The sequence below is a fragment of the Pinus tabuliformis genome, chromosome 8 (genome assembly GCF_031772625.1).
Source record: "Pinus tabuliformis cultivar Carrire ecotype Pingquan chromosome 8, CPIR1, whole genome shotgun sequence".
NCBI lineage: Eukaryota > Viridiplantae > Streptophyta > Pinopsida > Pinales > Pinaceae > Pinus > Pinus tabuliformis.
This window is the reverse complement of record NC_142294.1, coordinates 1,842,075,993-1,842,097,791: the sequence shown is the minus strand read 5'-3', so window position 1 is coordinate 1,842,097,791 and position 21,799 is coordinate 1,842,075,993. Positions and strand designations below refer to the sequence as shown.

The window sequence follows — 21,799 nt, the reverse complement described above, 5'->3', positions numbered from 1 at the left end:
TGACGTGGAAGGATGGATAGATAAGCTTAAGATGGGTTCTTTACTTAGCTCTCCGGTTCCCCTGCCATGCAAGGTTGAGTAACAACCTATCAACCTTGATACTTCACTGTCATCCTGATGCTCAATTTCCTTACATTTTCGTTTAATTCAAGGTATTCTTACTGGCCCTTGAAGCTATAAATATGTTTCTCTTTGAGTCTTTGTTTGGTATATATATTTTGTTGTTGTCTCAAACTTTGTAGTCCACTAAGGCTACTCGTTTTGTCTTTAAAAAATGAAAAAAAAGGATATATATTAATGTAAATATTTTTTTAAAATATAATATTGTCCCTACCAACTTAAAGTTTCTTGTAAATATAGATGCATTTTCTAATTGTAGATTAAATTTCTAAACATAAAATAACCACAACCACTTTCCCAACATTCCCTCATTTCAAAACTTCATGCAATATATATTTTTCCTATTAAATTCCCTTATGTAAATCCCTATTATTATTGTAAACTAGCCTATATGTATCTTAACCCTGGATCTAAGCATAAGAGGGACCAAATCTCTCGAGGTGAAAACCTCTTCTTTCAATGCAAAACTTAAAGAAATGTTTACATCTCGAGAAATTTGATCCCTCTTGGCACTTGATAGATCTAAGATTAAGATAGATCTAAACTAATTCAATAATATAAAATATTTATACAACATATTTTATATATAATTCCATTCAACATTGTTTAAATGTTTGATAATATTTATTAAAAATATTTTTATTACAAAAATTACTATTATGTAAAATTGTTCTTATAATTATTTTTGTGAAAATATATTATTATTTCTCACTTTGTAATGTAATATAAAAGATAAAATTGAATTGAATATTAAATACATATTTTTTAATATTATTATTTCTCACTTTGTAATGTAATATAAAAGATAAAATTGAATTGAATATTAAATACATATTTTTTCAATATTGATATAAGTTATTGTAATTAACTTTTATATTATTTCTAATAACATAATATTTAATTTGAGAATATATATATGATTTTCAATAAAATTATAATAGTTTATAATTTAAATTATAATTTTAAACATAAAAATAAATTTAAAATTTTAAAACTTTTATAAATAAATTCAATAATTTCAAATTACAATTACCATTTTTTTATTTTTATTTTTAGTTAAGGTGTTTATATTAATATATATTTACTAATTAGATAATACATTTTGACATAATTATTTATTTTAATTAATTGATTTATTAATTTTAACATTACATTACACATCAGCACAAAAAAAACATTAAAAATAATTTAATTTTCAATTTTGACATTTTATAAAGATAAAACTATGTAGTAAAATCCACTTAAATCAATTTATTTTGTTGAATTTATATATTAAAACATAAGGCCATATTCAAGTTATTAAAGATTGATAAGCTCATATTTAAATAAATTATAATTTAAATAAATTTTTTTGGGAGATATTTTAAGTTTAAAAATGCTCCCACTTTTGTGAGTATGAGAACTAATTACAATTTTATGAATTTAAAAAAAAATCCAATTTATTATTATTTTTAATTATTAAAAATAAAATGTTTAAATTTTTTTAACTACGGTGAAATTAAAGATGGAGATGTATGAATAAATATTAAAAATAAATAAAATGGAAAATTTATTTTTAAAGGTAATTAAAATAATCGAAATATTATAATAAAATTATATATATATATATATATATATATATAAAAGCTACAGTATTTAGTTGTCAAGTTTAAATATAGTTAAATTAGGGTAAAATACTAAATTCAAGTTAGTGTTAAGGTTTAAAATTCTATCAATTTAAGTTTCACTGATTGGTAAAGTCTTGATCTATGCAATTAATATTTCAATGCCTGTGCAAACATAGCTTTAAAAAACTATAATCTGTTCACCTTAGCAAGAAGATTTTGTTTTGGTGTGTATGGGCAATTTGCATACTTATTTCTACAACTCAAGATTGTTTTTCTGACCCTCAGAGCCAAATAAAATGGAGACATGGCCAACTGAGGTCAATTGGGGATCACGATTCCAACTTCCATTATTAGGTTTACAATACCGCCAGGTCTTCGCCAACTATAAAAGCTTTCCCGATTTTCCATATTGTAACCTATCGTCACTAAATAAGCAAAGGCAACATGGGAGGACGAAGAAGTATCATTCATAAATTAGTTGACTTGAAAGCATTTGCATTATACAAAAGTTGTATATTTTTTGTGTTATTGTTATTATTATTTTTTTAATATGTCAAAAAATAATTTCAATGTAATTTTTATGAAATTTATTAAAAATATAAATGTTACATATGTATTTTTTTTGTGTTATTGTTATTATTATTTTTTTAATATGCGGAAACACAATTTCAATATTTTTTTTTTATAAAATTTACTAAAAATATAAATGTTATATATATATATATATATATAATTATTATATATGTATATATGTATGTAAGGATGATTATTTCTAAAAGTAATGTCAAATTTAGAATTTGACTTAGATTAGAGAATTTATCTATTTTACACTTTGGCTCACTAGACATCAACATAATGGAGTACACCATCATCCGATTAGAAGGTTAGTCCCTCGTGCATTTGCGTTTGGAGTGTGCTACTCATTCTCCAATTCAAATGTGGAGTTAATGTTGCATTGAATGTAATTATACTTAGTTTGGAGTGTGCTACTCATTCTCCAACTCAAATGTGAAGTTAATGTTGCATTGAATGTAATTATACTTAGTTTGGAGTGTGCTACTCATTCTCCAACTCAAATGTGGAGTTAATATTGCATTAAATGTAATTATACTTACATTTACATTTGAAGTACATTAGTTCTCCAAGTTAAGGTTGTTGGGTGGATGGAATCTAGTATAACATTTCAACGCTGGTCTTTTCAAACTATGAAGGGGAAATTTTTTTGACTGACAAACAAACTAGTCATATCATTGTGATTCTGTACAATATATAGTTATGTTGTCTTCATGTTTCCCTTATAGCTACCCGCCTCACAAGCATGCAACATGCACATATGACAAAACTCGGACGGGCAAGGACCTTGATAATGTAGTTTCTCATCATGACAAGAAATTATCCATGTCTAAGGTATATATGTATATACCTCTTATGTATAGTTAATGTAAAGTTCATGATTTGGTTGTGTGAGAAGACCATGTCTAGGGTGGATATGTATATACCTCTTATGTATAGTTAATGTAAAGTTTAGGGTTTGGTTGTGTTGAGAAGATTTTGTCAAATAACCCAAGGTTTCACTTTATTTTTTCAATACATATATTGTATTTACTATATGGCACTATTAAAACCAACATAGATCCATTTTAAATAGGATTTCAATTTTTTTTTTACAATACATATATTGTATTTACGACACTATTAAAACCAATGTAGACCCATCTTAAGTAAGGATCTAACATCAGCTGAGAATGATCAAATTTCTTCATATGAAAAGTTCTTTAGAATGCAAAATACAATGTGTTATTTTTCATTGTTTAAAATGTATTTGTGAATGGTAAATAGAGTATATATAGGACCAAATAAACGTTTTAACCATAAAAACTTATTTTTTTCATGAGATATACATTATTTTTTTAAAATGATAAATAATTGACATTAAAATATTTTACATAACATGTACATCGAGACATTTTATCACCCAAATTAAGATGATTTTTTTTTTATTAATATAATTTTAAGTATATGTGAATATTAATTCGTATTAAAATATTTTATTGATAACCTACATTGAATATTTTTTATATACAATATTAAAATATTATATTTCAACAGTTTATATATATATATATATATATATATATATAGTTGATATCAACATAAATTAGTTAACATAGATGTTCAAATAATTTATTTAAACTTTTTGTTGAAATATTTTTGAAAAGTAAAAGATTTAAACATCTTACTCACACATTCTTTTTACTTCTAATTACTTTACATCATATTCAATTTTTTTACTATAGTTGATATTATTTTTCTATTTAAAATATATTTTTTATTTTTTATTTTTATTTTAGAAGGGAAATCATAGAGGGATAAATTTACACATCCTTTCATACTGGGCTGTAGAATGAAACCCTTGGTTCAATAAAATAGTGAGAAGCATAAATATCTGTAAAATGAACCTCTAGACTCAATAAATATTAAAAGACATAAATACAATATAAACTAACTATATAAAAATTTTTCATATAATTTTGAATACTTTTGAAATTAAAATTAAAGATTTTATAAATTCTGTACACGATAATAAACTCAGGAAAATTTGTCATATAATTTTAAACAATTTCAAACACTTTTTGAAATTAAATTTAAAGATTTTAGAAAATTTTAGATAATAAACCAGGAAAAATTTAGTCAAATGCCTTTTCATAAGAAGACTGTAATAAAATGTAATGGAAGAATTGAAATATCGTGTAGAATGCCCTCCAGAGTCCGAATTAACTGACATTGGTGGTGGACTGTCAGTTTGTTAAACGTAGTTAGAGGGATTGATGGGATGGTTGTTAATTTGTTATAAATGTTTAGTCTAATAAGGGTGTGATATTAATGGTATATTGTATTAATAAAAAAAATTATTATAAAATAAATGCTATATAATATATAGTTTTGCTGTTTAATTTAAATATAGTTAAAATAAAATAAAGTAAAAATATTGAATTTAAATTAGTGTTATGATTATGATCGGTAAAGTCTTAACTTTAATCTGTGTAATTAAAGAGTAAATCCGGATTTTAATCTTTATGCAAACATAGCTTTAAAAAACTATAATATGTTATACTTGCATTTACATTTAAACTATAGTCTTGAATTGTGTAATTAAAGAGCAAGATCTTGATTTCAATGCTTATCCAAACATAACTTTAAAAAACTATAATATGCTAGATATCATTTTTGGGATTTAACTGCTTTAAGCAAGTCATTCATCTATGACCATTTGACCATTTCCATGAGAGGTAGTCGTCACTGACTAATTTTTCATGATTTTTGAATATTCCACTTAACACTCATTGCATATGTTATACTAGAATTTAGGTTTAAACTATATTAATAGTCCAAATCAAGCTTGTCTTTCAAAGTAAAAAATTATATATTTTATTTCTTAAAATTTGAACTAAACTATTCAATATAAAAGCCTTTTAATATAATTATTAGTTTATATATATATATATATATTTGAAAATAATAATAATAATTTGTTATTTAGTTTATAAAATACATATGTTTTATCTTATTAAAATTAAAATTTAGATTTTAACTCCCTATATATATATAATTTTTTATTTTCTTAAAATTTGAATTAAAATATTTAATTATTATTTTTAGTATAATTATTAATTTATAAAAAGTATTGATATGACAAGAATGAATACATTGCATTAATAAAAAGTATTAATGATTGCAAAACCACAATTTACTATGTATTGTGTAATAATATGTCTAAATTCTCAACTAATAACAACACAAATACTAATAAAAAAATATTACAGAAAATAAAAAAAAAAGAATTTGTATAGTTGAATTTTGTTAAATTAAAACAAATTTCATATATTTGACCTTACTAAATGATACAATAGACTAGATAATAAGATCATAGCTAATAAAATACAAGAAAGCATAATAAAATAGTCATATGCTTGTCTCCAAGAATAGCATAATAAAATACCCTGGTTGATATGCTTGCCTCAAAGATTAAGCCATGCATGTCTATGAATCTTGCTAGTAATCATATGCTTGCCTCAAAGATTAAGCCATGCATGTCTATGAACTAATTCGGACTGTGAAATCCGCTCATGACACATTAAATCTGATAATGTTAATTTTAGAAAGTGTTATTTGATTTTTAGTCAAATAACAAAGTAATTCGTAATCAACGCTTTAACAAATGCTTAAGATCCGTCTGTGGCAGAATAATAATTAAAATAGATGATATTTTTTTAGAGGAGTTCAATTGACAAGTATATGAAAATGTAAAATAATGTGAACGGAAGATCTCATGTTCAAATCTCCTAAGACTTACCTTTATTGAAGGGTGGTATGGTTTACTTAAAAATATAATACTAGTGAGATACTCTAATTCACTTAGAAATATAATGATAGTGGTCAAAATTGACCAATATCAAAAGAGTAAGAAATTAATCAAATTATTAATTTTTTTAATAAAAAATAAATTAATATAAAAATAATATTTTTTTTTCCAAAAATATAATTTTATTAATATAAATTAAATTATATTTTTATTTTTATTTTTAGATTTCAATAGAAATTTCCCAATTTAAAAATAAAATTAAATTGAAATTTGCTAGTTTCAAAATAAAATTATTTTATTTAGAAAACCGAAAAACAAAATGCATACGATGTCTTTTGCATCACATCCTTCTAGCTCGACATCAAAAATATATTGTCTAGCACAGATATTTCAAATATAACTATAGAAGTCATAAACTAAGACAAACTCCTTTTAGTGGAGAAGTCAATTTGTATGACTAGTAATTAAAAGATTATGACAATACTAGGAAGCATGACAAGCATAGATTCCTAGATGTGTCAGATTCCAACTTCCAAAAAGTGTTCTAACTTTTGAAAGCACATATGTATTTTTTTTTTACATTAACAAAAGTCAAGTTTTGTTTAACAAAAGTTAAGTTTTGTTTTTTTTTGGTTTTTTTTTTACCTGAGTAATATTATTAAAATAGTGTAAGTTAATTTCATCGTACAATTATTAGATAGCTATTAAAGATTGGTGCATTTTAAGCATCTTTATATGTAGTTTATGACTTTTAATCGATGATTATCTGATTTTTTTCAATGTAGTTTTGAATTCCAAAACATTATTTTTAAATAGAAAGAGCACATTATTAGTTTTAATAGATGAGAAATCTCTTAACTTATATCATTAAAGTATGTCCATTATGCTCTCCTTTAATGGTTTTATGGAGTTTTTCTTTATCAATATAATGTTTTTCTAATTGTTTTTTTGTTTTTATTTAATATAACTTTTTATTGATATAACACAATAACACAATAAATAGGAGGAATATATTTTTCTGCAAAGATCTATGTATTGCAAGTTAACAAAATCTCTAAACGATTAATAAAAATATTGATTTGGATGTCTTAATAGAATGATCCCTACACCATTAATAGATTAAAAGAACTACAACAAATGAGAACACCATAAGCAATTAATAGACTCAACACAATCCTTGGATGGGATAAACCTTTCGGGACCATATAAACCCCTTTTTACAAGGCATCCCAAGTGAGGAACTTGTTCCTAAGAGCTAACCGCATAAAGATATGTGATTTTAGTGGGAATTTGAATTTCCATATGATCTTCCACCAACAAACCACATTCTCCTCCCTCATGGATACCCTTATAGCCTAATATAGAAATTTTGGAGTGTAGATGCCATTAACTAGATTTTTGCCCCAAAGAAGCTAATCTTCCCCATTTACAATCCTCACATGTGTCAGAGGCCAGGGGTAACTCCAGCAATGAGCGCAAGAAAACAATTGAATGAGAAAACACTGATTGATACTTTTATTCATTAGCCAACACTTTATTTATACACATATAAAACGGATCAGTTCATCTTCTAGATGACTGTCCGACTTCACCTCATCCGTTTCGGATTAGGTGTCAACATTCCCCCCCTTAATCTGAAGGGATGTTGGTGAGTCCAAGCATCATTCTGAATTTTTCAAGCTTTTCTCTTCCAAGCGCTTTGGTGAAGATGTCTGCAATTTGCTCGTTTGTGGAACAATGACGAAGATGGATTGTTTTGGCCTCAACATGATGTCGGATCAGATGATATTTAGTATTGATGTGCTTAGTACGATCATGGAACTTTGGGTTCTTGGCCAACTTTATTGCAGATGTGTTATCAATCATGAGTGGAGTTGATTGTATTTGTTTTACCTGCAAATCTTCAAGAATTTTCCTGAGCCACACAATTTCTTTCGTTGCTTCAGCTGCTGCCACGTATTCTGCTTCTGTTGTGGAATCTGCTGGTACTGATTGTTTGCGTGATCTCCAGGAGACAGCTCCTGATCCAAGACTCATAGCATATCCTGAAGTAGATACCCCAGTTTCTTTGTCTCCATCGAAGTCTGAATCAGAGTATCCAATCAAGTTGAAGTCGTTCACCTGTGTATACTTGATTCCAAGGTCTTGAGTTCCCTTCAAGTACCTTAGAACTCTTTTTGCAGCAGACCAATGTCCCTCACAAGGCCTTTGCATAAACCTGGAGAGGATTCCAACAGCAAATGAAATGTCTGGTCTGGTAGTAGTGAGGTAGATGAGACTTCCTACAAGCTGTCTATACTTTGTTGCATCCTCAAATTCCTTTCCTTCAGTAGATGTGAGCTTCAAGTTTTGTTCCATTGGAGTAGAGAGGGGATTGCACTCTGTCATGCCAAATCTGTATAACAAATCTCCAATGTATTTCTTTTGAGAAAGAAATATGGACTTTGGATGTTGGGTTACTTCAATGCCAAGATAGTAATGAACATAGCCCAAATCAGTCATTTCAAAGATTTTTCCTAATTCTTTCTTTATGGATGCAATATAGCTTTCATTGTTCCCTGTCATTAAAAGATCATCTACATATACCACAAGATATACAACTGTTTTTCCAACTTTCTTGACAAATAAAGTTGCATCATCAAGATCAAAATGATTGAAGTTGAGTTTCAGAAGATGCTCAGTTAGTTTTTCATACCAGACTCGTGGTGCTTGTTTGAGGCCATACAAGTACTTCACAAGTTTGCATACTTTGTGTTCATGTCCTTTCACAGCAAATCCTTCAGGCTGGGACATAAAAACATTCTCTTTTAGATCTCCATTCAAGAATGCAGTTTTTACATCCATTTGATGGACTTTCCAACCGTTCTGAGCAGCTAGTGCAAAGAGTGTCCGGATGGTGGCCCATTTTGCTGTGGGAGCAAAAGTTTCCTCATAATCGACCCCTTCCTTCTGTGCAAAACCTTTTGCCACAAGCCTAGCTTTGTGCTTGTCAAGTGAGCCATCAGCTTTGTACTTGTTCTTGTAGACCCACTTGCAGCCAATTGGTTTGGTTCCAAATGGAGGATCAACCAGCTTCCAAGTGCCATTCTTTATGAGGGCATCATACTCCTTCCGCATTGCTTCTTTCCATTCATCATGAGAAGCAGCTTCTTTGAAGGAAGTTGGTTCAAAATCTGTAGACAAGTTCAATTCACAATCATAAGTAACATCCATATCAACAGGTGAATTAGAGTTATCTACATCACCTCCATCTTGTCGGTTTGAATTTCGGGTTCCTGTTTTTCCAATTTCATCAGGATGAACACTTTCAAGTGTCTTTGTCAGCCACTTTGGGGGACCTTTCTGAGATGGTCCAGGCTGTTCTGTTGATTGAGTTGGGTCTGAATCAAGATTGAGTCTCCCAATTCTATCAATTACATCACTTAAAGCATCATCCGTTGTTGGAGTGTCATGCAGGGGAGATTGTTCTTCAGAAGAAGATTCCACATGTTGATCTAGTATAGGAATCCCCCCTTCAAGATGTGGAATCTGATTATCAAACTCTTGAAATGATTTCTGTTTTGTGAATCTATCCAAGCGATCAAGTTGCCGCTCAACAACATTGTCAGATTTGGATGATTCAAGAAAAATGACATCTCTAGATAAAACAAACTTTTTATTTACTTCATCATAAAGGCGGTATGCTTTAGATGTGTTTGAATACCCCAGGAAGATACACTTACGACTTCTTGCACCAAGTTTGTTTCTATGTACCTTTGGTATTAAAGCATAACAGGTGGAACCAAATATCCTGAGATGTTTTACCGAAGGAACATGTCCATACCACAATTCATAAGGAGTCTTATTTCTTATAGCACTAGATGGACATCTATTCTTTATATATGCAGCACATAGAACAGCATCAGCCCAAAACATTGTCTTTACATTTTTGAAGAAAAGCATGGATCGTACCATATTCAAAATTGTTCTGTTCATTCTTTCAGCTACACCATTCTGTTGAGGATTATAAGGCACAGTTGTTTGATGTTTAATCCCATGTTGGCGAAGATAGTGTTCAAATTCATTTGATGTATATTCTTTTCCATTATCAGTGCGAATAGACCCAATATGAGATTGTGCATCATTTTCAATCCACTTATGAAAATTCTTAAATGTTTGGAAAGCATCAGATTTGTTCTTCAATAAGTAAACCCAACACATTCTGGTGTAATCATCAATAAATGTCATGATATATTTATTTCCATTTGCAGAAGGAACAGGCATTGGACCACATAAATCTGAATGAATAAGTTCAAGCTTCCTATGTGCTCTTGAATGTGAATCATGAAAAGACTGTTTGCTATGCTTTCCTAGAATGCAAGCATCACATTGTTTATGTTTTCTAGGAATTGTAGGCAAACCAGCAACACCATTTTTCTTCAACAAGCGGAGACTATCATAGTTTAAATGCCCAAATCTAGCATGCCATAATAAACTTGATGGAAGTGTACATTCTTCATGATGAGAAATATATGAGAAATGCTGTGCATGAGCAGAGGTTCCTTGCAGTTTAAGGAGTCTTTCTTCTTCTATACCCCTCATGACAAGTGAGTGGTCAGATGCCTTTCTTACCTCAAGCTTGCCATCAAACATGTGAATGGAGTGACCTTGCTGGCGGATGTGGACCAGGGACAACAAGTTTCTCTTGAGCTGTGGGAGATATAGAACATGATCCAGAAGAAAGTCTGGAAGACCAGGCAGTTTAAGCCTGATTGTGCCAAGCCCTGATGGCTTGATTTTTGACTGATCTGCAAAGTATACTGCTCCATCAACATTGTTAGTGAAATCTTCAAAGAAATCTCTCCTATGAGTCATATGACAGGTTGCTCCTGAATCAAGAAACCAGTCATTTTTCGAAGAAGCAAGTGAAGCATTAAACAAATCTTCATTTACTCCAATATTACATTGTGCCTCAATATAGTGTGCAGATTCGGGTGCTTTACCTTTGTCTGAGTCATCAGTTTTACCTTTCTGCTGATTTCTTCTCTGCTCAACTTTGTCCCATGGTAGCTTGCATGTAGAAGCATCATGTGATCCATTTCGTTTGCAGCGAATGCAATGCAGATCTGCCTTTTCTGCTTGAGAATGTCTGCCCCCCCTGCCTCTGAAGTATCTTCCTCTTCCTCTTCGTCCACCTCTTCCTCTTGCAGAATCTTGAGCAGGATGCTTTTCTTTGTGAGCAAGACAAACAGTCTCTTCAGAAGATTCAGGGACTGTTTTCTTTCCAAAGGCTTTCTCTCTTTCAGCAAACTTTTTCACAAGAGAGTCAAAGGTTATATCTTTAAGGTTTCCATTTGCTTGTAAAGACTCAAGATAATTGGAGTAGGTAGGATAGAGTGCTTTGAGAAAGGCAATAAGAGAGATATCCAGCTCAACCTTAGTGGATTTTATATCATGCATTATAGACTTTATTTCAGATGCAAGAGCAAGAGGATCATTATTTTTCAGTTCAAGAGTGAAGAGTTTAATCATGAGCTGAACAACTTCAAGTGCAGAATGTGTATCATAGAGTTCTTTCAGCTTTTGTATAGCTTCAAAGGCAGTGGAATAGCAAGAAATATGACGACTTACTTCCTCATTGACAGATGCTGCGATCAATGCAAAAGCTTTACTGTTCTTGTTTTCCCAAATGGCGAGTTCTTTGTCTGATGTGGGCTGCACAGGGTCTCTGTCTTCTTCTCCAACACACACACCTTTCCACAGCTCATTGTAGATAAGGGTGTGTTTTACCATCCGGGACCATTCAGAATAGTTCTCCTTGCCAGTGAGAACTATTCCGACCATTGAAATGATTGAATGCATTCTGTAAAAAAAAAATATATCTCTGCCAAAAACTTCTGTTGATAAAAAAAATTTCTACTGAGAGAAAAAATCCTTATGTGATAGCCTTATGCATTTTCTTCTAACATTCCATCAGCATATATCTATCATTGCTCACATATATATCATTGTTTAATGATGGCGCCCACCGCTTACATATATTACTGTTCATATATCACTGTTCAATAAAAAATTGGGGCTCATATACATATCATTTCTCACATAATGTATATCACTGTTTAAGAAAAGAAGAGCGCTATCACTGTTTTGAAAGGGCGCACATATATATATCACTGCTTTGAAAGAGCGCTGTTATGAAAGACCAATACCACTGTTATGAAAACACAGTCATCATACATCAACTCAGTCTTAGCTTCATTAATACACCATTAAAATAGGCATCCAGCATTTAAAAACGCAGTGTTAGCTTGCCATTAAAGTACGCATCCAGCAAAAAAAAAAAAGGCGCAGTCACCACAGCGTTTAATAAAGGCGCAGTCACAGTTCTATGTCATCTTTCACCATAGCTTCAATACGTTTAAAGTTTCAATAAACTCAGGTTTCAATAACAGGTCTTCAATGCACAGGTTTCAATATATGCAGCGATACCATGTCAGTCTTCAAATAAGGAAAACGCAGCAAATACAGTCTTTTACCACACTTCCGCTGCGGAACTCAGTCTTTATAAACACGCAGTCTCCATTAAACTTAAGGATGCAGCCACCAAAAATCTTTACAAAAGACGCAGTCCACTGTCATTTAAAAATGCGCATACAATAGCTAGCACAAAGGTATCGAACGCAGTCCACAGTCAGTTGTTACCAAAGTTTACAAATAACGCAGGCTTATAACAAAAAACGATACCACTGTTTACCAAAATGATACCTCGGGCTTCAATATTAACGCAGCATACCACTGTTTTGAAAAGGAGGGCGCTCCCACATCATGGGTTCCACACTTCCGAAGGCAAGTCAGTTCTTATACGATGTCAGTTCTTACCACGTTTACAAATAATGCAGCATTAAACGCAGGCTTATAAAATGATGCCAATGTTTTATTCAAAACTATACCGCAATTTTATGAAAAACGATACCACTGTTTTATGAAAACGATGCCACTGTTTCAATCCAAAAACGATGCCGCAGTTCTTACTAGGCAGGCAGAAGAGCTTCTGAAGCAGGCGTTTGATCTGCCCGGCTATGGTATCACTCGAATGCAGAAGGGAATGAGAGCAATCAGAGATAGAAACGCTTCAACAAGAAAACGCTCACATTCAGCAGCCCATTCCACGCTTCACCGCTCAGGTATGTCAGAGGCAGCGCAGAGAGGGGCAGCGAATTGCCTGAATAAAACGCATGACAGAGGCAGACTATTCAGGTCAGAGAGCGCAGAGGCAGAGGCAGGAGTTACAGCTAATTTAAGGGACCTGTGCTCTGATACCATGTCAGAGGCCAGGGGTAACTCCAGCAATGAGCGCAAGAAAACAATTGAATGAGAAAACACTGATTGATACTTTTATTCATTAGCCAGCACTTTATTTATACACATATAAAACGGATCAGTTCATCTTCTAGATGACTGTCCGACTTCACCTCATCCGTTTCGGATTAGGTGTCAACAACATGACTAGCCTACTCAGAAAAGGTAAGTCTCTCCCATTCAATAGCATGCATGGTGACGAACCACACCATTTCATTAATTTTCCATTCTTGTCTCTAAATGATGGTTAATATTGGAAGGGTTATCTTACTAAGAAAAAAAACATTCTCTATGTAACTTCTTAATCAAACCATCAAATAGTGTAAAGTCCTCGCCATGGCCAACCCAAGGATCAAAGCCAATTCTCACATTCATTTCTTTCCCAACTTTCCAAACCAATCAATGACCTACTAAAGGAAAAGCTAATACCATTGCTTTCCAAATTATAGAAACATTACACCATTTTTTATTAGGCTTCCTTATCCACTCTTCCATTCACTCGAGCAGAGATTTTTTTTGAAGAATAAATTTGCACCAAAGGATGTTACCTTCGATTAGTCTCTAGGCACACTCTGTAGCTAAAGCTTTACTGAAAAATGAATATTCTTGATGTGCCAATGCCCATGCTCCTTTGGAATAACAATATGATTCCACCTTACCCAAGCTAGTCCTCTCTTATCCTTGTTTCCATGTCATAAGAACATGAAGTGCAAGTGCCCATTTTTTTCAAGAGCCCCTTGGAATAAAAGATAATGAGCACAATGGGATGTTATCCCTTCCACCAAGTCTCAAATGCCACGAGGGGACATCTTTGGCTTGTTGTGATAAGGATTAAGGAGTAGGGTCCCCCACCCTTATGGAGACTCAACTCTTTCTATGTCATAAATTCCTGGTATCTCTGACTTACGAGTTATTGGATATACTCTTGGTGTTATAGTGGAAACCACTAGGTTTGATCTTGGGCCTCGCCCAAATTACTCCAATGAGTTACTGATTCACCATGGTAAAAAAAGAAGAAGAAGACAATGATATCCAATAAACTAGAATTTCCTCAATAACATATTTAACCAAAACCAATCTACCTCCATGAGATAACCAATGATTAAACGAAATAGAAAGTCTCTTCTCCACTCTGGCAATAAGCCATTTCCGGTTCCTCTTCCCATATGCATTTCGCTTGAGATAAAAAACAAAGTACTTTAAACTATTCTTAGTATCAATATTTTGGAAAGGAAAAAAAGTGAAAAATATCAATTCCTTTTCCAATCATATAAATGATATTGAGGACTTCTGCACATTGATTAACATACCTATAACTTTAAAATATAAATCCAAAATCTCATTAAACTTCATTGAATCCTTCCTTGATCCATCACATAATAGTGAAATATCATCTACAAATAAGACACCAATTGGAGATATGGTACTACCAATCTTCATTCCTTTTAAGGGATACACATTTTTTCCTCTAAGAGGGCTTGTGGAGACCCTCAATCACAATGAGAAACTTAAGGTGGGATAGAGGGCACCCTTGTATGATATATCTACCTAGCATGAAGAAAAATGGTGCCAATCCATTGATTACAAGGTCAAACGAAACTAAAGTTACTCAATTCATAACTTGATTAACAAAATGAACATTAAACTAGGTGGAGCCATATCATCCTTGAGTATAACCAACTTACATAGTCATAAGCTTTTGAAAGATATAACTTTTTAACTAAAGAGGATAACAATTTTGTTTTGTGCATTTTTGTTTTGTAGAGTGTATCTCCTCGTAGGCTACCAACAAAATTAAAAAATGATTGCACTTGAGATAACCTCATATGGTAACTTTTTAAATCTCATAACAATTACTTATGGTTTTATGACAAGAAAAAACATGATTATTTTCCTCTAATATCAAAGCAAAGAAGGCACTAGTGAATGTTGCCATCATCTTACATTAAAATACCATATTCATTAAAAACCCTCAAAAGGTCTCCTTCCATCAACTTATACAAACCTAGAAAGAATTCAATAGACCATCCATTCAAGATGAAGCTCCTAGCCTCTTGAAAACTATGGATAACCAATTATAGCTCATCCTTGGAATTTTTTCTAGAAGTATATGATTCTCTTCATCATGCACAAAGCTTGGGAAAACTGTAGTCATTTTGAGAACCTTTGCAATTGCCACATGACTCTCTTAATTGTAAATATTTTAAAATGGTTTACACCTAAATGACCAATATCTTCAAAAATTGAGACCACAAAACATTCTCTTTGGGCATTTTCCAAATAGTATTGACAATATTAAAATGATATGCAAACTTATAAAAGTATTCGATATTATTATCTCCATGTTCTAACCATAAAGTCTAACCCTTGAACATCTTATCAACCTCCTTATAAGCTAAAAGTATTCTCCTTTTTTGCTCCAGATCCTTTACCTTTTTATCAAATACATCATCAAGAAAACCTATCGAGTCCATAGAGTACATTTCCTGCAATTGAGCATCCACATTCAGTAGCAACTACTCATCCCTTATCCTTTTCCTATGTTCCCATTTAGCAAAAAAATGTTTAATGATTTTTAAGTTCCTAAAAAAATGAATAATAGTTGATTCATGAGAAGCTTCATGAAAACGATCATAAACCTTCTTAACTATCTCAACATACCCTTCAACCTAGAGTCATTTTCACTTGAATTTGAAGGGACTCAGGGGATCTTTCCCTCTTTAGCTATTTCTAAAAGAACAAGCATATGATTAGAATCACCACTTAGCCAACCCACCACTTGACTCTTAAATAACGATCCATAATAACATCACTCACTAGGAAATGATCAAGTATATTTTCCACCCTTTTTCTCTAGAATGCATATTCCTCGAGGTAGGTTGCATATTAATTGACTCTATATCTTAAAGGAATGGATCATTAAACTTCTTGGCAAAGCATCATAAAATAACATAAATATTTGCAACAATCTCACATACCACATTTTAAAGTTACTAGAGAGAAACATAATTTTATCAACAACAAAATACAAAACATAAACACACAATGTTTATGATGGAAAACCCCAATTTGGGGAAAAACCAAGTAACCTAATATTTTATTAATTTCCCTTTCCAAACCCAACCACGTTGGCCAAGTGAGCCTTCACTTCTCACATCCTTGGCCCATTACAACAAAGTTTTCCCAAGCCCTTTAAATGCTTCGTTACATGCTCACATATGTGACCCATTACAATGAAGTTTTCCCAAGCCTTTTAAAGGCTTCATTAAATGAAATCCATGAGCAAAAAACCATGGGAAACCAAAACTATGTGCCCAAAACCACCATTATTTAATATACCAACTTTGACTCTTTCACCGAGTCAAGTTTACCTAACAATGCCCCTTTAAACCTTGACTTGGGGATTCCCTTGACCAAATCTAGCTAAACTGGCCAAGCAAGTCAACATCACTCACCTCCAAGCCCTCCCCCCCTCAAAGTTTACTTCAGGGGTATCTAATAATTCGATATGTCCCCATATCACCTAGGTTTAACTCCAAACTTTACTACTAATTTCCCATAGGTATGTATGCCTTACCATGTCTTACAGTCATATGCCCATTTATATACAACAATTTTTTTTTAAAATGTAATTCCATTATATACACACACACACACACACATTCTCTCTCTCTCTCTCTCACGCACACACATATATTAATTTTAATGTTGTTATTGTCTTCCTCTCAATAGTGATTCCCTCATCTATTTCTATCAAACTTTAGGTTCTAGTATTGTCATATTGTCCCCATGCCTATTCCAATGCCAAGGAGCATTTCTAGTTCAATATCCACACCAAAATTTAATTAAGCTCTCCATCCTCACCCTTCAATGCCTCCACCTTCAGTATCGAATTTACCTAAACTTGGTTCAACCTTTACCTTTTCGCCCTTATCCTCTGAAATCTAATGTGAATGTGAATGGTGACCACTCAAAACAATGGTATTAATTTGAGATTTCTCTGTCTCATCCTCGGGAATAACATATAGAGCCCCATGCCTCTGTAGCTTCATGCCACGATACGAGCTGCATAATATTTGTTAAAGTAATTGGTGAGTCACCATAACATCCTGCCATATAAACCTACAGAAAGCGAGGCCTCAATGGGAAATATTGTTGTTGCTTACCCAATCTCTCGAAGAGGAAACCCCTTGGTCCTTTTGACTAGCAATAATCCATGCTACATAATTACTTAAACCCCGAATGATGAGACCCTTGTTCCAACTTCTCTAGAGCACCACAAATTATCATGCTTTCTTCGTCATAAAAGACCTCAAAATCCAGAATCCCAATGGTTAGAACACTATCAATCTCACATAAGTGGCTCAGTCGATTCCTTGTCAACCTTGTCCCTAAGTAGGTTTAGGTGCACTGATTCGTGTAGTGGGATCCTTCTTCAAATAATCTCCAGCACTACACCCACGGTCTTGTGCTGGTACCGCAAGTTCAGTGACTAAAGGGATCATTCCAGAGAGCAACAACTCACCCAAAATAAAAGGGACAAACCTCGAACCATCCTTGGGCACTCGATAGGGGCATAATTGGTTTCTTCTTTAGAAGAACACTCGCCCTTAGAATTGTGGACTAACCTTGGCTATGGGTGATGACCTTATTTTCTTCGTACCAATCCATGCCATGATAACCCTAATGTGAATGATGAATCCAATCGATCTCACGCTAAAGTTGATTTCAAAATCCCTACCATAAAGATGACCATTATTATTACTCTTATTGGTATTCAATAGCCCAATCAATTGAGCTACAATCTCATAAAAAACCCAATTCTAGATTGCCCCCAACTACCACCATGGATCATCATCTTGTGGGCACAAGAGTGTGTGGGTATAACCACTACTTCCTCTAGTAAAGCAACATATTAGACCTTTGGAACTTGAAGGGTTCCCAATATTGGGAAGACATTCACATGAATAGTTAAAATTCAAGGTCATCCTCACTAAATAGTTGAGGTTAACATGTTGAAGCTACTATACAAAAATATAAATTTACCAACGACAAAACACAACATAATCCATCTTAACTCTCGATCTACCAAGGAGGGGTCAAATCTCTTGAGTTGCAAACCTTTTTTAGAGTGAAAAGAGATTGATACCTCTCGGTGCTGGGTAAATCCATACTTAATATGGATCTAGGCTAGTTTAATTATTTGTTTTTATTAAAGCTATTATGACATGTGTGTAAATTGCTCTCCATTTAATATTTAAAATCATTTTATAAAATTTTCTTTAAAATATATATTGATATATTCAAAAATGTTTTAAATAATTTTAATTGATTTAAAATGTGGAACATATTCTCATATATAGTTGTGTAGTAATTAATTTTAAAATGGTAATTTAACTTTTTTACATTTTTTTTGAGTATATTATTTAATTAATTTTACTTGCTACTAAAATGGTAGGAATCGATTGAGATCATCACATTTAAATTAATTTATAAACACACAAATTAAATAAATCTTTTTTCTAATGACTTCTCCCTCAATTATAATATCTTAAACAATATTCTAAGAGAACAACTCCATTTTCTTTTTAAAGTAAGCATATTATTTTAAATATTATTATATAGAAATTTCATTACAAATAATCCTAATTAATAAAAAATTACAAAATTAAAATGATTTTATAATAAAAATTAAAATAATTAAACAAATTCTTTAAAAAATTTTGTTTGCTACAATTGTGACACCATTTCATAAAATCGTTTAAAACCTCGATTTTGGGCATAGGCTAAATATAATAGTTCCAAAGATATTTTGGGCATAGGAGAAATATAATAGTTCCAAAGATCTCATCATACTAGGCATATTTATATCTATATATATTTTACTTATTGTCAAAATTGTAAGAATCCATCCAGATGACAATTAAATTAAGGTCAAAACACACGATTTTGGGCATAGGCTAAATATAATAGTTTCAAAGATCTCATCATACCAGGCATATCTATATCTATATATATTTTACTTATTGTCAAAATTGTAAGAATCCATCCAGATCATAATTAAATTAAGGTCAAAACACACGATTTTGGGATAGGCTAAATATAATAGTTTCAAAGATCTCATCATACCAAGCATATATATATCTATATATATTTTTCTTATTGTCTGATCTGAAATCACCCGTAAATGACCTCAGAGAAGTAATGAAGGTATTACAAACTCAAGTGCTGGGGTGTGCCTATGTTATTTTATGCAACAGATCAATAATATTACGAAATACACAGACACTGAAACAATAAGAGAACACAGTAAGCAAACACTTAAACACAACAAATTTAATAAGGAGTTCATCCAATCCTCCTGGGCTACGTCTCCCGGTCTAGCTTTCAGTGGTGGCCTTTCTATTGTGTCTTAAGGCAAAGTTTTTACAATAAGGAGCTCAATTTGAGTCTCACTTAACAGATGATGATCAGTAGGATTGTATTTGGATTCCCCAAGTCTCTAGAGTACACAGACTCCCCTTACTGAATCTCGACCTCAACTAGTCTCAGTGGTATGGATCCAATTTGGTACTCAATACCTGATAGGTATACACAAAAGGGTTGCTTGAACCTCTCAAGCCTTCTCTGGAGTTCACAGACTCTCGGACTCTCTCTGTCTCTGTCTGCTTGATGTTGTCTTTGCTTTGCAGGTTAGCTCAGCTTCTCTGTTCTCTGCAATTCACTTCTTTCTTGCCTTTCGGCTTTCTGCTTCTCTTTCTCTGCGTCCCTTACTCTTTGTCTATTCGTGGCTTAAAGCCAATCTGCTACCTAACTGTTCGTTTCCGCTTCCCAGCTCTCTGGATCTCCTGCCTCTATCTGCTTGAATTCCCCTACTTTGCGTCATCATCACTGTGTAACGCTTCACAGAGAGGTGGCCACTTGTTTTCTCATGAACTGAGTGCCAGTTCTCTTTGAACGGTCATTATTTTCGTTGCTCCAATATTGCCTGCGAAACTGATTCCTTTGCCAACTCACCGGTCATGCCGGACCTCAGATCTTATATGACTCAGCCTATTTCCCCGTCGAATCTGGTCATCCATCAGATCATTTCTCCGTTGTTGATCTGGAGCCTCCAGATCCTACGATCTCCTTCCATATCAGGCGGGTAAGTAGCTTGCTCTTTACCCGTCCGATGTGAGCGGTTTTCTCTCTCATCCACTAGATGCATGTCACCCAGTGTATGGCATCGGGTGGGACTCGGTTGAACCCGCTTACCACTTGAAGCCCTTCCAATATCCTGCCGGTTTTAGCGTGGGACTCGCCTTCTGACGGAATCAACGATTTCTGTACGGTTTTATGCTTTTCCTCGTGACTGAGCGCTTGGGGGCTTTCCTTCATTAAGGGGGACGCCCTGCGATATGTGATTAGCACTTCGCTAATCGCGTATCAGAAACTGCCTCTGTTTTTGGATTTGACCTCCCGTTTGTCAATTTGCACTAGTGTGCAGTCACCATGGGCCAATGGTCTGCGCGCTTTGACCGAGGGTCCTCGTTGTTCCGTGCAGACCATAAAATTCCATTGTTTAGAGGTTATTTATGATAAGCTCGATATCCATAAGATTTTGAAGCTTGACATAATTTGAAACAGTCATGAAAACTTAGAGAATGTTTAAGGATCCAATTCGGATCACGGCCTCCCACTGAAAAAGCTCTTGGACCACCAAAAGTTGGTTTTCAAGCATTGACTAAGTGAGGGTATAGCTGTCTCACTTGTCCCATCTCTATCCACTTTGCACTGCTTGGCTTTGAACCTTGGAGTCTAATCCTGAGGTACTCAACATCTCCCTTGCGTGTCGTCCTTACCTTTTTGTCCAGAACTGTATCTTCCTACAATTCATTAAGATATTCAGGTAACAAATAATCAACAGAAGGCAATTGACTCTGCTCTTCAGGATCTTCAATTAATGAAGGTTCAAATAGTCTCAAGTTGTTTACATTAATGACTGAGTAGATGTGCATGTAAGCTGGTAAATCAAGGCGAAAAGCATTCTCACCAATTTTCTCAAGTATCTTGAAAGGTCCATACCTTATTTTCTTAGATTTTTACCTTCAGCTTACATTTTGTCTTTGCTGATATACAGCCAGACTTGATCACCAACTTGGAAACTATGCTCCATTCGATGCTTGTCATGCCTTGCCTTGTATTCAGCTTGGCTCTTTTCCAGCTGTTCCTGTACTGCTTGATGAAGCTCTTGGATTTGTTCAATGAACTTGGTTGCCTTGTCCACATCACTGTGTCCCTCAACTGCTATGTATTTACCAAAGACAAAATCTAAGGGAGACCTTGGTGTGAAACCAAAATAGGTCTCAAAAGGAGATCTCCGTGTAGA

General features: G+C 32.9%; 1 pseudogene; it reads right to left on the bottom strand.

The window, feature by feature from the left end:
* Window positions 1-17,288: 17,288 nt before the first annotated feature.
* Window positions 17,289-18,099, bottom strand: LOC149243625 (uncharacterized protein At1g01500-like; annotated as a pseudogene).
* Between the last annotated feature and the right edge of the window lie 3,700 nt (window positions 18,100-21,799).